The sequence below is a fragment of the Ascaphus truei genome, chromosome 8, assembly GCF_040206685.1.
Source record: "Ascaphus truei isolate aAscTru1 chromosome 8, aAscTru1.hap1, whole genome shotgun sequence".
Classification (NCBI taxonomy): domain Eukaryota; kingdom Metazoa; phylum Chordata; class Amphibia; order Anura; family Ascaphidae; genus Ascaphus; species Ascaphus truei.
In genome coordinates, this window is record NC_134490.1 from 3,131,381 (window position 1) to 3,144,669 (window position 13,289).

The 13,289-nt window shown below is 56.3% G+C and overlaps 1 protein-coding gene across 2 annotated transcripts in view; it reads right to left on the reverse strand.

Annotated features, from left to right (window-relative positions):
- DUSP13A (dual specificity phosphatase 13A) overlaps positions 1–13,289 on the reverse strand; it is a 41,976-nt gene that overhangs the window by 1,668 nt on the left and 27,019 nt on the right. The gene's annotated exons all lie outside the window — the stretch shown is intronic.

Here is a 13,289-nt window from a genome sequence, read left to right on the forward strand (position 1 = left end):
GACATTTGGGGTTGTAAGAGAAGAAGGGGCAGATGGGGGTATAAGAGGGAGGGGGAGAGGTGGGGGTGTAAAAGAGTGAGGGGGAGAGGGGGTGTGAGAGAGGGGGAGAGGTGGGGATGTAAGATTGGGTGGGGGAGAGGTGGGGATGTAAGAGAGGGTGGGGGAGAGGTGAGGGTGTAAGAGAGGGAGGGGGAGAGGTGGGGGTGTAAGAGAGGGAGGGGGAGATGTGGGGGGTGTGAGAGAGGGGGAGAGGTGGGGGTGTGAGAGAGGGGGAGAGGTGGTGATGTAAGATAGGGTGGGGGACAGGTGGGTGTGCAAGAGAGTGAGGGTGAGGGGGGGGGGTGAGAGAGGGGGATAGGTGGGGATGTAAGAGGGTGGGGGAGAGGTGGGGGTGTAAGAGAGGAAGGGGGAGAGGTGGGGGTGTAAGAGAGGGTGGGGGAGAGGTGGGGGTGTAAGAGAGGGTGGGTGAGAGGTGGGGGTATAAGAAAGTGAGGGGGAGAGGTGGGGTGTAAGAGAGGGAGGGGGAGAGGTGGGGGTGTAAGAGACGGAGGGGGAGAGGTGGGGGTATAAGAGGGAGGGGGAGAGGTGGGAGTGTAAGAGAGGGAAGGGGAGAGGTGGGGGTGTAAGAGAGGGAGGGAAAGAGGTGGGGGTGTAAGAGAGGGAGGGAAAGAGGTGTAGGTGTAAGGGAGTGAGGGGAGAGTTGGGGGTGTAAGAGATGGAGGGGGAGAGGTTGGGGTGTAAAAGAGGAAGGGGGAGGGTTGGGGTGTAAGAGTGGGAGAGGAGAGGTGGGGGTGTAAGAGAGGAAGGGGGAGAGGTGGGGGTGTAAAAGAGGGAAGGGGAGAGGTGGGGGTGTAAGAGAGGGTGGGGGAGAGGTGGGGATGTAAGAGAGGGAGAGGCAGGGTGTAAGAGAGGGTGGGGGAGAGATGGGGGTGTAAGAGAAGGTGGGGGAGAGGTGGGGGTGTAAGAGAGGGAGGGGGAGAGGTGGGGGTGTAAGAGAGGGTGGGGGAGAGGTGGGGGTGTAAGAGAGGGAGGGGGAGAGGCAGGGTGTAAGAGAGGGAGGGGGAGAGATGGGGGTGTAAGAGAGGGTGGGGGTGTAAGAGAGGGAGGGGAAGAGGTGGGGGTGTACGAGAGGGAGGGGGAGAGGTGGGGATGTAAGAGAGGGTGGGGGAGAGGCGGGGGTGTAAGAGAGGGAGGGGGGAGAGGTGGGGGTGTAAGAGAGGGAGGGGTAGACTTTGGATGTAAGAGAGGGGGAGAGGTGGGGGTGTAAGAGAGGGCGGGAGAGAGGTGGGGTATATGAGAGGAAGGGGATTGAGGAGTGGGGGTGTAAGAGAGGGCGGGGGAGACGGGATGTAAGAGAGGGGGAGAGGTGGGGGTGTAAGAGAGGGCGGGAGAGAGGTGGGGTATATGAGAGGAAGGGGATTGAGGAGTGGGGGTGTAAGAGGGAGGGGGAGAGGTGGGGGTAAGAGAGGGAGGGGGAGAGGTGGGGGTGTAAGAGAGGGAGGGGGGAGAGGTGGGGTGTAAGAGAGGGAGGGAGAGAGGTGGGGGTGTAAGAGTGGGAGGCGGAGAGGTGGGGGTGTAAGAGAGGGAGGGGGAGAGGTGGGGGTATAAGAGAGGGAGGGGGAGAGGTGGGGGTGTAAGAGGGAGGGGGAGAGGTGGGGGTGTAAGAGAGGGAGGGGAGAGGTGGGGGTGTAAGAGAGGGTGGGGGAAGAGGTGGGTGTGTAAGAGAGGGAGGGGGAGAGCTGGGGGTGTAAGAGAGGGAGGGGGAGAGGCGGGTGTGTAAGAGAGGGAGGGGGAGAGGCAGGGTGTAAGAGAGGGAGGGGGAGAGGTGTGGGTATAAGAGAGGGAGGGGGAGAGGTGGGGGTGTAAGAGGGAGGGGGAGAGGTGGGGGTGTAAGAGAGGGAGGGGGAGAGGTGGGGGTGTAAGAGAGGGTGGGGGAAGAGGTGGGGGTGTAAGAGAGGGAGTGGGAGAGGTGGGGGTGTAAGAGAGGGAGGGGGAGAGGTGGGGGTGTGAGAGAGGGAGGTCACTGATGGGGGAGTGAGTGTCACTGAAGGAGTGTCAGTTGAGAGGGTGGATGTCACTATAAACTGGGGTGGGAGTCTCAGTGAGTGGGGGTTGGGAGTCTGTGACTGGGGGTTGGGGTGTGAGTCTCAGTTAGTGGGGGTTGGGGTGGGAGTCTCAGTGAGTGGGGGTTGGGAGTCTCAGTGACTGGAGTTAGGGTGGGAGTCTCAGTTAGTGGGGGTTGGGGTGGGTGTCTCAGTGACGGGGGTTTGGGGTGGGAGTCTCAGTGAGTGGGGGTTGGGGTGGGAGTCTCAGTGACGGGGGGTTGGGGTGGGAGTCTCAGTGAGTGGGGGTTGGGGTGGGAGTCTCAGTGAGTGGGGGTTGGGGTGGGAGTCTCAGTGACTAGAATTGGGGTGTGAGTCTCAGTGACTGAGGGTTGGGGTGTGAGTCTCAGTGAGTGGGGGTTGGGGTGGGAGTCTCAGTTAGTGGGGGTTGGGGTGGGAGTCTCAGTTAGTGGGGGTTGGGGTGGGAGTCTCAGTTAGTGGGGGTTGGGGTGGGAGTCTCAGTGACTGGAATTGGGGTGTGAGTCTCAGTGAGTGGGGGTTGGGGTGGGAGTCTCAGTTAGTGGGGGTTGGGGTGGGAGTCTCAGTTAGTGGGGGTTGGGGTGGGAGTCTCAGTGATGGGAGGTTGGGGTGGGAGTCTCAGTGAGTGGGGGTTGGGGTGGGAGTCTCAGTGACTGGAATTGGGGTGTGAGTCTCAGTGAGTGGGGGTTGGGGTGGGAGTCTCAGTTAGTGGGGGTTGGGGTGGGAGTCTCAGTTAGTGGGGGTTGGGGTAGGAGTCTCAGTGAGTGGAGGTTGGGGTAGGAGTCTCAGTGAGTGGGGGTTGGGGTGGGAGTCTCAGTGAGTGGGGGTTGGGGTGGGAGTCTCAGTGACTGGAGTTAGGGTGGGAGTCTCAGTTAGTGGGGGTTGGGGTGGGAGTCTCAGTGACTGGAATTGGGGTGTGAATCTCAGTGAGTGGGGGTTGGGGTGGGACTCTCAGTTAGTGGGGGTTGGGGTGGGAGTCTCAGTGACTGGAATTGGGGTGTGAGTCTCAGTGAGTGGGGGTTGGGGTGGGAGTCTCAGTTAGTGGGGGTTGGGGTGGGAGTCTCAGTTAGTGGGGGTTGGGGTGGGAGTCTCAGTTAGTGGGGGTTGGGGTGGGAGTCTCAGTGACTGGAATTGGGGTGTGAGTCTCAGTGAGTGGGGGTTGGGGTGGGAGTCTCAGTTAGTGGGGGTTGGGGTGGGAGTCTCAGTAAGTGGGGGTTGGGGTGGGAGTCTCAGTTAGTGGGGGTTGGGGTGGGAGTCTCAGTTAGTGGGGGTTGGGGTGGGAGTATCAGTTAGTGGGGGTTGGGGTAGGAGTCTCAGTGAGTGGAGGTTGGGGTAGGAGTCTCAGTGAGTGGGGGTTGGGGTGGGAGTCTCAGTGAGTGGGGGTTGGGGTGGGAGTCTCAGTGACTGGAGTTAGGGTGGGAGTCTCAGTTAGTGGGGGTTGGGGTGGGAGTCTCAGTTAGTGGGGGTTGGGGTGGGAGTCTCAGTGACAGGAGGTTGGGGTGGGAGTCTCAGTGAGTGGGGGTTGGGGTGGGAGTCTCAGTGACTGGAATTGGGGTGTGAGTCTCAGTGAGTGGGGGTTGGGGTGGGAGTTTCAGTTAGTGGGGGTTGGGGTGGGAGTCTCAGTTAGTGGGGATTGGGGTGGGAGTCTCAGTTAGTGGGGGTTGGGGTGGGTGACTCAGTTAGTGGGGGTTGGGGTGTAAGTCTCAGTTAGTGGGGGTTGGGGTGGGAGTCTCAGTTAGTGGGGGTTGGGGTAGCAGTCTCAGTGAGTGGAGGTTGGGGTAGGAGTCTCAGTGAGTGGGGGTTGGGGTGGGAGTCTCAGTTAGTGGGGGTTGGGGTGGGAGTCTCAGTTAGTGGGGGTTGGGGTGGGTGTCTCAGTGACGGGGGTTTGGGGTGGGAGTCTCAGTGACTAGAATTGGGGTGGGAGTCTCAGTTAGTGGGGGTTGGAGTGGGAGTCTCAGTAAGTGGGGGTTGGGGTGGGAGTATCAGTTAGTGGGGGTTGGGGGGAGTCTCAGTGACTGGGGGTTGGGGTGGGAGTCTCAGTGACTGGGGGTTGGGGTGGGAGTCTCAGTGACGGGGGGTTGGGGTGGGAGTCTTAATGAGTGGGGTTTGGGGTGGGAGTCTCAGTGACTGGGGGTTGAGGTGGGAGTCTCAATGAGTGGGGTTTGGGGTGGGAGTCTCAGTGACTGGGGGTTGGGGTGTGAGTCTCAGTGAGTGGGGGTTGGGGTGGGAGTCTCAGTGACGGGGGTTGGGGTGTGAGTCTCAGTGAGTGGGGGTTGGGGTGGGAGTCTCAGTGATGGGGGTTGGGGTGGCAGTCTCAGTGAGTGGGGGTTGGGGTTGGAGTCTCAGTTAGTGGGGGTTGGGGTGGGAGTCTCAGTTAGTGGGGGTTGGGGTGGGAGTCTCAGTAAGTGGGGGTTGGGGTGGGAGTCTCAGTTAGTGGGGGTTGGGGTGGGAGTCTCAGTAAGTGGGGGTTGGGGTGGGAGTCTCAGTTAGTGGGGGTTGGGGTGGGAGTCTCAGTAAGTGGGGGTTGGGGTGGGAGTCTCAGTTAGTGGGGGTTGGGGTGGGAGTCTCAGTAAGTGGGGGTTGGGGTGGGAGTCTCAGTTAGTGGGGGTTGGGGTGGGTGTCTCAGTGACTGGGGGTTGGGGTGTGAGTCTCAGTGACGGGGGGTTGGGGTGTGAGTCTCAGTGAGTGGTGGTTGGGGTAGGAGTCTCAGTTAGTGGGGGTTGGGGTGGGAGTCTCAGTGAGTGGGGGTTGGGGTGGGAGTCTCAGTGACGGGGGTTGGGGTGTGAGTCTCAGTGACGGGGGTTGGGGTGTGAGTCTCAGTGAGTGGGGGTTGGGGTGGGAGTCTCAGTGACTGGGGGTTGGGGTGTGAGTCTCAGTGAGTGGGGGTTGGGGTGGGAGTCTCAGTGACGGGGGTTGAGGTATGAGTCTCAGTGAGTGGGGGTTGGGGTGGGAGTCTCAGTGATGGGGGTTGGGGTGGCAGGCTCAGTGAGTGGGAGTTGGGGTGGGATTCTCAGTGAGTGGGGGTTGGTGTGGGAGTCTCAGTGACTGGAGTTGGGGTCTCAGTGACTGGAGTTGGAGTGTGAGTCTCAATGAGTGGGGTTTGGGGTGGGAGTCTCAGTGACTGGGGGTTGGGGTGTGAGTCTCAGTGAGTGGGGGTTGGGGTGGGAGTCTCAGTGACGGGGTTGGGGTGTGAGTCTCAATGAGTGGGGGTTGGGGTGGGAGTCTCAGTGACGGGGGTTGGGGTGTGAGTCTCAGTGAGTGGGGGCTGGGGTGGGAGTCTCAGTGACGGGGGTTGGGGTGGCAGTCTCAGTGATGGGGGTTGGGGTGGCAGTCTCAGTGAGTGGGAGTTGGGGTGGCAGTCTCAGTGATGGGGGTTGGGGTGGCAGTCTCAGTGACTGGAGTTGGGGTCTCAGTGACTGGAGTTGGGGTGTCAGTGACTGGAGTTGGGGTGTCAGTGACAGGAGTTGGGGTGTCAGTGACTTGGGTTGGGTCTCAGTGACTGGAGTTGGGGTGTCAGTGATTGGGGGGTCAGGGTGCAGCCTCACTCACTGATACGTGGAATTATTGATCGGGTTACAGAGGGCACCATTATTGATTGGAGTCATCTTTTCCATCGCAGACTTGGAACTGTGACTCAGAGTACTGGAACCGGTGCAAAGCCGGGCAGTGCAGCCAATATGTCATTATCAGGCTCTCCTTTGGCCTAGAGAAACACAGATGTCCAGACCAGGGAAGTGTGAAGTTTATTGGACAAAGAATATCTATGAAAGTGAGAACTCTCTTGGACATTGTGTGTGCATGAGACCCCCAGTGAGTGTGAGTGTGTCATACTATCTATATTACACCATCTTTTGAGGCATATATTTGTTTCTCAAGTGATGAAGAAACTATTGTTATGATATCCCTGAAAGGAAAGCCACTCAGTGAGTGTGTAGAGTATTCTTTATTCAGTTGGCACAAGTGGCCAGAATATACTATACACCAGGGGTACTCAGCTCCAGCCTTCAAGCTCCCCCCAACAGGTCAGGTTTTTAGGATATCCCAGCTTTAGCCCAGGTGGCTCAATCAGAGGCTCACCCGAAGACTGAGCCTCTGATTGAGCCACCTGTGCTGAAGCAGGTACTGATTGAGCCACTTGTGCTGAAGCTGGGATATCCTGAAAACCTGACCTGTTGGGGCAGGCTTAAGTACTGGAGTTGAGTACCCTTACTATGCACCATTGTGCCTCTTTCTTCCTACAGATGAGAATTACCATCCGCGCCCTTAATAAGTCTCTATTTATGCAACTGTTGGGAGATTCCTGGGACTTGCAGCGTTCTTGCAGCGTTCGGAAGGAGTGAATTCCCCTTTGTACGGTATTCTTCTCTAGTAACATGTATTTGGTTTATCACGCTGAATGCCACTATTATTCTCAGGTATATGGCGAGTGGGATTCTTATTTTAGCGCTGAGCACTTTTTCGGGGTAAAGATTTTCAAATGCTCCACTCCAGCAATACCCGTCTAAAGCAAAACAGCGCTGAGCTCACAGTTTGCAACGAAACAAACCGGAATCTGCAGATTCTGTTTTTCTGGAAATGCCCCATATCACATGTTCCGCTAATGTGGTCATTTGTTTGTGACAAATCATTATACATTCATGGAACATATCTATGACTCCTCTATCGATCTCTGTGGGGGTACCCCATGCTCTGTCCTGGGACCTCTCATCTTTTCTGTGTACACACAATCTCTCTAGGTGACCTAATCACATCTCTTGGGTTCCAATATAACCTCTATGTTGATGACACACAAATTTACCTTTCCACCCCTGAACTTACACCTGCTGTACAGACCAAAGTCTCTGAATGTCTCTCTGCGATATCGTCCTGGATGGCCCTCCGCCGACTTAAACTTAACATGTCACAGACAGAGCTCCTTATACTTCCTCCCAAACCTGGCCCCAGTTCCTCCAGCCCTATCCTACACCCACTATCACAAGCACGCTGCCTAGGGGTCACACGACTCCTCTCACATTCACCATGTAGCTAAAACCTGTTGTTTTTACCTCCATAACATTACAAATATACCCCCTTTCCTGTCGCTCTACTGCTAAAACTCTGACACAGGCCCTCACTCTTTCCCGTCTCGACTATTGTAACCTCCTGCTGTCCGGCCTTCCTGCCTCTCGCCTGTCTCCCCTACAATCTATCCTAAAAGCTGCTGCCAGAACCACGTTACTAAATCTGCCTCGGCGTCTCTCCTGCTGAAATCCCTCTGCTGTCTTCCTATAAAATCTCGTATTACACCCAAAATTATCCTCCTCACTCCTCTCCCCCTCCCTACATCTCAGCCATAATTTCTCATTATGCACCATCCCTGTCCTGGAACAGGAATATCCATCTCTGCTCCCTCCACCCCTCCCCCCTTTCTTGCAGCTCTGCCTGCTGGCTGTATTTGGATGTCAGCTTTCCCTGCAGCTTCACCCCTAGTGCAGGCGGAATGGATACATTATGATACTTTTCTCTCTCCGGTCTGCTAGACCCTGGTTGCCCTAGCAACATCTCTAGTCCTCCAAGTTAAATGGACTTTACCATTCTCCCCTGTCTGTTTTCACAGGTAGTTTATCCCTGACCCTATTCCTGTGTTACAAGCAGGACACACTTCCTTTTCCTTCCTGACACTGGCTGAGTGAGTACTCCTATGCTATACCCCTCTTGGCAAGGCCATTTCCTTTTTACCTACCTCTGATTATAAAGCACCCACACAGAGAAGCACTCTCTCACCACATCATACCATCCACAAGTGCCTGTATATGACTGATGCTTTCCCAATAAAGTGAAGAAAATATAGCAGGACTTGGTGTGCTTTGGAACGGGGGCTGAGTTAAGCTATCTGGCCTCATTCACATCTTACACGTGACCCTGGTTCCAGAATAATCCCGAGTCTGGTGTTCTGCTCAAGGATGTCTTCTCTCTACCCCCTTTGTATCTACAGCCCTCTCCCGCCTTACACCTTTCTCACTCATTGCCCCACACCTCTGGAATGCCCTTCCCCCTCAATATCTGGCACCCTCTCCATCCACCTTTAAGGCCTATCTTAAAACACAGTTCCTTAACGAAGCATATGCATAGCTCCGTTTGCCGATACTATACACCTCATACATCGACCCTGACCCCCTGCAGACGCAGTTACCAAAACACCTTCCTACGGTCTCTCTACGTTCTTCCTACTTATCACTTCAATTGTAAGCTCTTCTGGCAAGGACTACTTTTCCTAATGTTATATGTATGTCTGAAGCGTTTATTCCCATTATGTGTTATTTGCATTATTTGTTATTTTATATTGTTATGTCTTGTGTATTACTGCTGTGAAGCGCTGTGTACATTAATGGCACGATATAAATAAAGATATACAATACATATATCGCTGTAATTAAAAGTCATTGGCTACATTCTTTGCGTACGGAGGAAAAGGCGATGAAATGTTCTTTTTGACAGGAAAAATTCGGTATTTAAAAAGGAAGGTATTTTGATATGACAAGTTCTGAAGATTACGTTTCTTTAATGAGTTGATCAATAGATATATCAAAACGTCCCGTCAGTTTGTGCGCTTGGTGCGTTTGCCAAAAATGCTTTACCTCCATAGCGACGATATGTTCCATTTAGCAACATAGATATAATGAACTTATTTTATTATCTTATACTATATTAGTGAAAGCACTGTATGTTTGCCTGCCTGGATGTCCGGTGTCCCTAGCAGCAATCTCATTGGTCCCTTGGCCCGCCCGCCCCCGCACACCTCTCATTGGGCTCACACACTCACACCACCCCCTTGGCCCGCCCCCCACACCTCTCATTGGCCTGAGGCGGAGTGACGGGCCAAAGGTCCAAAAAAAAAAAAAACACACACACACTACACACACACATCACCACACACACACACACACACACACACACACACACACACACACACACACACACACACACACACACACACACACACACACACACACACACACACACACACACACACACACATATTCATTAGCGGGGCTCACAGTGTTAGCAGCACATCTCCCGCTCTCTTCCCCACCGGTCCCGGAGGCTCCGCCTCTTCCTCCGCCTCTCTCTGTTTCCCGCGCTTTCACCCCCCCCCCTCCACGTGGGAGCTGCCGGACGGGTGAGTGAGCGGCCGGACGGGTGAGTGAGCGGTCTTCAAGTCCCCTCACCCCCCTTCACCTCCCCTCACTCACTTCCCCTCCACCCCTCCCCCCTGGCGCCGCTACACTCAGCGGGGGAGCGGAGTGATCACCTCCCCTCACTCACTTCCCCTCCACCCCCCCCCGGCGCCGCTACACTCAGCGGGGGAGCGGAGTGATCACCTCCCCTCACTCACTTCCCCTCCACCCCCTCCCGGCGCCGCTACACTCAGCGGGGGAGCGGAGTGATCACCTCCCCTCACTCACTTCCCCTCCACCCCCCCCCCCCCCCGCTGCCGCTACACTCAGCGGGGGAGCGGAGTGATCACCTCCCCTCACTCACTTCCCCTCCACCCCCTCCCGGCGCCGCTACAGTCAGCGGGGGAGCGGAGTGATCACCTCCCCTCACTCACTTCCCCTCCACCCCCCCCCCCGGCGCCGCTACAGTCAGCGGGGGAGCGGAGTGATCACCTCCCCTCACTCACTTCCCCTCCACCCCCCCCCCCGGCGCCGCTACAGTCAATGGGGGAGCGGCCACAACACGCTGCCTCCCGCCTCAGATCCACGTGGGAGCTGCCGGACGGGTGAGTGAGCGGCCTTCACCTCCCCTCACCCACCCCTCACTACACTTCCCCTCCCTTCCACATCCCCTCCACTTCACCTCCCCTTAACCTCCCCTCCACCCCTCCCCTTAACCTCCCTCCACCCCCCCCCCTTCACCTCCCCTCCACCCCCCCCTTCACCTCCCCTCCACCCCACCTTCACCTCCCTTCACTCCCCCTTACAACCTCCCACCACCTCCCCCCCTTCCCCCTTCCCACCACCTCCCCCTCTTCCCACCACCTCCCCCCCCCTTTCCACCGCCCCCCCCCCTTTCCACCGCCCCCCCCCCTTCCACCTTCCCCCCACCTTCCCACCACCTCCCCCCCTTCCCACCACCTCCCCCCCTTCCCACCTCCCTCCCTTCCCACCTCCCCCCCCCTTCCCACCACCTCCTCCCCCTTCCCACCACCTCCCCCCCTTCCCACCACCTCCCCCCCTTCCTCCTCCCCCCCCCTTCCCTCCTCCCCCCTTCCCACCACCTCCCCCCTTCCCACCACCTCCCCCCTCTTCCCCCCTTCCCACCACCTCCCCCCTTCCCCTCCTCCATCTCCCCCCTTCCCCTCCTCCACCTCCCCCCTCCTCCACCTCCCCCCCTCCCCCCTCCTCACCTCCCCCCTTACCCTCCTCACCTCCCCCCTTACCCTCCTCCACCTCCCCCTTTCCCCATCCCCCCTCTCCCCTCTTCCCCCCCTCCACCCCTCTTTCCCCCCTTCCCCCCTCTTTCCCCCCTTTCCCTCCTCCCCCTTTTCCCCTCCCCCACCTTTACCCCCTTTCCCCCTTCACCCTTACCTCCCCCCCTTCACCCTTTCCCCCACCTCCCCCCCTCCCCCCTTCTCCTCCCCCCTTCCCCTCTTCCCCTTCCTCTCCTCCACCTCCCCCTTCCCTTCCTCCCTTCACCTCCTGTCACCACCCCCCCCTTCGCCTCCTGTCACCCCCCCCCCTCCCTTCACCTCCTGTCACCCCCCCCCCCCTCCCTTCACCTCCTGTCACCCCCCCCCCCCTCCCTTCACCTCCCGGCAACCCCCTCCACCTCCCCTCACCCCCCCTTCACCTCCCCTCCGCCCCCCCTTCACCTCCCCTCACCATCCCCCACCACCCCCCACTCACCACCCATCCTCACCTCCCCTCCGCCCCCCTTCACCTCCCCTCACCACCCCCCACCACCCCTCCGACCTCACCTCCCCTCCTTCAACGCCTTTCGTCCGCCCTCCCGCCTCTGCCTTTCGCCCACCCGCACTTCTGCCTTTCACCCGCCCACCGCTCACATCCCCGCGCCACACAGCCGCCGCACGCACTAAACACACCTGCCACACTCGACACACACCCGCCGCCTCTCACCCACCCCACACACTCGACACACACCTGCCGCATCCTGCCCCTACGCAACAATATCACTGACCAGCTGTCACCCGCACTCGCCACACACCCGCCGCCTCACACCCTAGCAGGACCCCGACCCACAGCCAGCACTCACTACCCACGCGCCACCCGTACTGAACACCCACCCGCCGCCTCACACACGCTCACACCCTAGCAGGACACACGCCTCACATTTTTACATCACTTATGTCACCAAAATATACATTGTACTGTGGTGTGTTTACAATAAACCATTTTTATACAACATTGTATTACATTTTCTTCCATCTTTCTTTTCAACATTATTATCCAACCTTTACAACAAATACTCACCTATTGTTCCACCATTTATAAATAATACTACCTATTATGCATTTACATCCCGGGCAACGCCGGGTCTCTCAGCTAGTTATCCATAAAAGTCCTCTCTACCCGACCATTAATATTCAGTGACATTCAGTGAGTCTGCCTGGTTATCAGCGTTCTCATAGACTTTAATGGCATCTCATTGGTAAAAAATCTTCACTTTTCCATTAAAACATAGTTTGTTTGTTTGTTTGTTTATTTGTTTCAAACCCCCAAACCTCCCAGATTTTGGCTTCCTGGAGGTTGATATCTAGGGTGCCAAGTGGCTTCTCCAAAAATACTGGATGCAATGGTCAAAAGTCCGAGACACACGCTCAAGACACACACACACGCTCGAAAGACACGCACACACTCTCATGAGACACACACACACACATCTTTCTCTGCTCCATGCTGTTTCCTCCTCTCCTTGGTCCCACCCCTGGCTCCCGACACCTCCTCCTGATTGGCTGTGTTACCCAGCAGCAACCAATCAGGATGCAGGAAGCTGCCACGCCCCCTAGCAGCAGCCCTGCTCTCTCCATGCTCGGTGAAATCCTGCGGCCCCCCAAGTCAGGTCACTATGTCCACAGGTCCAGAGAGGTAATACCGGTATACACATACACGCCCAGAGAGGTAATACCTGTATACACATACACGCCCAGAGAGGTAATACCGATATACACATACACGCCCAGAGAGGTAATACCGGTATACACATACACGCCCAGAGAGGTAATACCGGTATACACACACACGCCCAGAGAGGTAATACCGGTATACACATACACGCCCAGAGAGGTAATACCGGTATACACATACACGCCCAGAGAGATAATACCGGTATACACATACACGCCCAGAGAGGTAATACCGGTATACACATACACGCCCAGAGAGGTAATACCGGTATACACATACACGCCCAGAGAGGTAATACCGGTATACACATACACGCCCAGAGAGGTAATACCAGTATACACATACACACCCAATGAGGTAATACCGATATACACATACATGCCCAGAGAGGTAATACCGGTATATACACATACACGCCCAGAGAGGTAATACCGGTATACACATACACGCCCAGAGAGGTAATACCGTTATACACATACACGCCCAGAGAGGTAATACCGGTATACACACACGCCCAGAGAGGTAATACCGGTATACACATACACGCCCAGAGAGGTAATACCGGTATACACATACACGCCCAGAGAGGTAATACCGGTATACACATACACACCCAGAGAGGTAATACCGGTATACACATACATGCCCAGAGAGGTAATACCGGTATACACATACATGCCCAGAGAGGTAATACCGGTATACACATACACGCCCAGAGAGGTAATACCGGTATACACATACACACCCAGAGAGGTAATACCGGTATACACATACAGGCCCAGAGAGGTAATACCAGTATACACATACATGCCCAGAGAGGTAATACCTGTATACACGTACACGCCCAGAGAGGTAATACTGGTATACACATACACGCCAAGAGAGGTAATACCGGTATACACATACACGCCCAGAGAGGTAATACCGGTATATACGTACACGCGCAGAGATATAATACCGGTATACACATACACGCCCAGAGAGATAATACCGGTATACACATACACACCCAGAGAGGTAATACCGGTATACACATACACGCCCAGAGAGGTAATACCGGTATACACATAGACGCCCAGAG